Source organism: Psittacula echo (genome assembly GCF_963264785.1).
Source record: "Psittacula echo genome assembly, chromosome: Z".
Taxonomy (NCBI): Eukaryota; Metazoa; Chordata; class Aves; order Psittaciformes; family Psittacidae; genus Psittacula; species Psittacula echo.
In genome coordinates this window covers 21,562,121-21,567,094 of record NC_137742.1, presented here as the reverse complement: position 1 = coordinate 21,567,094, position 4,974 = coordinate 21,562,121, and positions in this window count along the sequence as shown.

The following is a 4,974-nucleotide window of genomic DNA, read 5'->3' as shown; positions in this document are numbered from 1 at the left end:
CCCCACTGGGACCAGGTTGACTGTCCACTCCCATCCCCAGGGTCAGAAGGGGGACAAGAAATGGTGGAGACAGACATGAAACCTCTGCACATGCAAACAGTACACAGTGCATCACAGATCCACTCCAAAGCTGTGTGTTTCCCTCTCTCTGCAGCTGCGGGCAGGAAGCTCTCTCTGCCTTCCAGGCCTCTGCCTGGGCCACTGCAAGCTGTGGATGCTGTGTAGCAGCATCCTGTCCTTCTGGCTGTGTTGCAGGACCTGAACAGGAAAGCCTGCCTGAGTGGCCCTGTGAGCCCACCTGGAATGGTTGGCAAATGCACAACTAACCTTGCTGTCTGAAAAAAAGCAGAATTTTGGATAAACCTCAAAGTTTGTCAAAGCTAAGGTGCTTCTGGCTGTGGAACGATGATGTTTCATCTTAACGCTAGTAGGAAACGATTAAAGAGTCTCTTGGCATGAACTGTCCAGGGAGTTTCTAGCCTTTAGTGCTCAGAGCAAGGCTGATAATATGGGGGGTCTCTATCAGGGCAGATGGAGTGCTGTGGTGCTGAGCTTGAATGGGAAGGCAGACACTCCCATGAGAGGCAGAAACATGCCCATGAAGGATGGTGGGAGAGCATCTTTGACCAATTTTCTTTATGTATATAGGAGAGCTGACTGAATGAATTATTTCTCCTCCTTGCTCTTCCTTCCCTTCACCCAAGCAGCAACTCTTAACGCACTAAACACACACCACAGACGCACTTGGAGTACAGACAAAAACCCCTACACACCAGACAATAGAAGGGATGAAGCCAATATATTATATAGCTTTTAGGCGCCTATCTCACAGTTGTCCTGGAGTCAGACTCATAGTTTGGGCAATAAGGGGAATGACAGTATTGAAATCTATAATTAAAGACAGAGTTGAAAAGCATTAGCAGCTGTCGTCAAAATGTGTGCTGCGGTCGAAGCAGGAAGGGGTCCCCGTGGGAAAGAAGGGGAAGGGGCAGAAGAAACCTTTCCCAAGCTTGGATCCGGATAGGTAAAGGGTATCGGGCACGGATATGTGCAAGCTCTGAAGGAAAAGCCTTGTCGCCACATCGTGGCCAAGAGAGGCCGCTCACTTGAGACTCGGGGAACTCTGCCCTTCTCCCTCTGCTGCTGAGAAAGGAGGGAAGACAAAGCGCGGCGCGCACTCCTGAGGGCAAGCTGCACGGAATTACAGATGAAAGCAGCAGCAAAAAATAAGGAGATAGCACCACTGCCGGCGGAAACGGCGTGCGGGTCCGTCGCGGTGCGGCCGTGTTCCGTAGAGGTTTGGAGCGGTGCGCGGCTCCCGCGCTCCCTCTGGTGCCCGCATCGGACCGGCTCGGAAAGTGTGAATTAGCCCCAACCCGCTGCCGGGGGGGCAGCAACCACCGGAGCAGGGGTGGACCAAAATGAGCGTTCACTGGGCACGATCCCTTCTGGGTTTAGAGCTGGGCTGCTCCTAGAGTATGTAATGCGTACCCTCGGTACCACAAAGCTGTGCGCTGAGGCAGAGGGAGGCGGTAAAAGCAGCTACACTACACGTGGTCACTGGCGCAGCAGTGTGCACTGCAGGCTCGCTGAGCCCCTTTGATGAAGTGATGCTCTTCAGCATCACTGTATCCTGTACTGACGGACCATGTCGCACTCCGGCTTGGCCTGTAGCTTACAGCAAACGACGGGGCAGCGCAGAGCCAGAAGAAGCAGCCTGGCTTGGTGCTCAGGCTTGATGCCCAACTACAGAGATCAAAGTGATGGGAAAAGAGAATTTCACATCACGGAGCAGCTCAATGTATTGACCAGGCTGAGTGGCAGTCTGGTGTGGAGCCAGTGGCTTAAAAATGGAAACTACTTCCCATGAAAGTTGACACTATAAAACTGCTCCCAAGGCAAAATGCTCTGAAAAATCAAGATTTCTGTTTGAAGAAAGAGATTTCTTCACTGAACAAATGAAGTTCAGATTGTTTCTTCCCCAGACCTAGCCTTTGTAAAGGATTACAGTGTTTTGACTTGTTTTGTCCTAATTTTTAAGTAAAACTAAAAAATGTCATGTCTTAATGAAAGCATTTTACACACATTCGCTGAATCAAATCAGATACCGCTGTGAACATCTCAATGTGACACCCAGATTCAGAGCCACTTGCAGCTGCACAGTGTCCTCAGCAGCTCTGCAGTGAGACCCTACTCTTTCTTCCCATCAGCAGGGCACTCTGGTAGCTCCTTCATCTCTTTCCTCCTCTTTGCTGTCCTCTCTTTATCAGGTCTTTCCTGAAGTCCACATTCTCCTGACTTGGTGTTTACCAGCTCTGCATGCCTGTGCCACCTTTCCTGCTGCTGTCCAGCTCCAGCTGCATATCCCAGAGTGGCTTCTTGTCTGTGCCCAGGGTCCCCTCTGGTGACCACTTTGCCCCACGCATGCCTCAGCCTCAGCCTCTGCCCTCTCCCCTCTGCCCTGAACCCTTCTAGTATGGGTTTCTGTGGTGTTTCTAAAAACCCCAAAATGACAGTCAGAGCCACAGTTTCTGGGCCAGCTTCTTTCTAAGTGGCTTCCAATCAGGTATGCAATAGTAACCTGGGGATGTGGCTGGGTGGTCTGGTGGTCACAGTAATACCCATAGCAAGTACAAAGGTAGCAACAACCACCCCTCTAACAAGCAGGCCAGCAGCAACCCCTTAGTCTGAAGGTGCAGTCAGGAAGGTCACTTCCTGATTCAAATTCCTCTCAACTGCTTTCTCTTAGGCCATTCAACACTAAAAGGTTACTTTTCCCCTCGTATGTGCCCTTTGGTGTTTGGCAGGTGACAGGTCCCGGGATGGGTGCCTGAGCAGTTGCGATATGCAGTTAGGTGCGCTTGCGGCACACACACATTAGAGGGCTATCTAACGCAATTACAAACAGCAGAGCAGAAAGGCACCTGCTGCTCCGTCCCAAGAGAAAAAAAGGCTGGGAGGTAGCCGGGAGAGATTTGAGCAGTAGCACCTGTATGGGGTGTTGGGTAACACAAGGGCAGGTTCTTGCTGTGAGACCAGGAGTGACAGTCAATTAAAATGCATTTCTGGCATCTGATTTTCATTTCAGTGCAAAGAAAAGTACAGAGGCACAAGGGAGAAAGGAAAATTTTACATGAGCCCATCAGCACCCATCAGCACCTCTCGTGGTGCTGATGGGTGCTGATGGGCTCATGTAAAATTTTGCTTTCTATGGTGCTGATGGGTGCTGATAGGCTAATGTAAAATTTTCCTTTCTGCCTTGTTCAGTGTTATGCTGAATTAAGCTAACTAATTTGAGGGTTGGCCGTGCTGACCACAGCAGTGTGGGGCTGCAGCAGCAAGTCCTGGTGACCAACCCCTGTGATTTCTGTACCCAGTTGTGTATAGCCCAGGGTGTAAGACCCTTGGAAATCTTTACCAACTGCACACGTCATGGCTCTGACTTGCCAGAAGCCCTAAGACCTCAAAATGGGCAAAGGGAGTAGGCTATTCCAGATTTACTAATTTTAGTCCTGTTTCTGAAAAGTATTTCTTTTACACCAATATTCTGTGCAGGTCTCATAGACTCACCTTTCTCTTTCCCTTTTCCCACACCTTCTTTCAGCACTATGAGGTGAAATCATTAGCTGAACAGTGTGACTCTCCACTTGTTGGGCTGGAGCAGCAACTTCCAAGCAAATGCAATGCTCAGAAACCTCATGGCTGGGTTGTAAAAGGGTGGCTGAAGGCAAACAGACAACAACGAAAGAGGCTGCCCACAAGATCTTAGTTTCCATTGCTCATACTTGGAAGTGGATTTGCACAGTATCTGTGGTTGTCAAAACCATCCAAGCCCAGCTGCTTTTTCCTGCTGTGGCTTGTCTCTCACCATCATCATTATGCACATATGCTGTGACTTATTGTTTGAGAGCATCATTTACCCACACCTTTCCTGGTACAGTGAATGGCTTTTCTGGTTATGTAACATCATTTTCAAAAAATAAAACTTGTTTCCGAGAATCCAAGCATTAAAAGGTCACAGTTTCTCTTTGGAATAGAAGTGGTGAATAGAGGAAAAAGCATCTGTCTGCCCAGCACTGAGACATCAAGGCCACTTAAAGTTCACTTAGAATTAGCCAACCAGTGAGCTCAAAGCAGGAGGAAGGTCTGTTGTTAGCACATTTCCAAAATGTGTTTTCTCCATTTTACTTTGGAAGCAGTTGCCAGGCACCTGCACTTTGAGTTAGTGATTTCTGCATCATGGGACTGTGCAGGCTTGGATTACCTTTAGCCAAGACTGGTAACTCAAGAGAGAAGGCTTAGAAGGTTAATAAGTTGTCTTTCTGGCTCCCCCAGAAATGTAATAGCAAAGACCTTATCTCCTAATGCAGTAGGAAAAATCCCTGCTTTCATTTCAGGAAAGTAATTAGTAGAAGAAAACTGGGAGTTACATGTAGAAGGGGAATTCTCATCCCAGGGCCAGGTGCTTATGTCCTGTAATACCATGGTATGGAAAGCACCTGTATTAAAAAAGTAGATAGCAGCCAGCCTATTGACCAAAAGCACAGGAATCAAGAAATGAAAGGCTGTGTCCAAAATCCTAAGTGTGTGCTGGGTTAAGGGACCTCCTGTAGCCTTGAGATGGCCACCAGTTACCTCTGTCCTGACAGATAGTCCCCACTTACAAGGTGAAAGGAGGCCATTTAACCAGCTTGTCAGTAATGCTTGTGCAGGTGTTTTTACCCTGCATAGATGCAAGGTATCATTTGTTGCATGTTGACTATAGTTATATAGTAAAAACTTGGTTCTGTTCTGCTTTGCCAGGTGGCATATGGAGGGTTATGTGCCTTCATGCTGGGAAGACATAGGAAATCTTGTCTTCCTATTGTTGCTTACTGAAAAGAGAAACTGTAGTTTGAAATGGGCTTAATTTTCTACACAATTTCTGGTGTTGTCTCACAACAGAAATAAAGAGATGGCCCAAAGGCAAGTTCC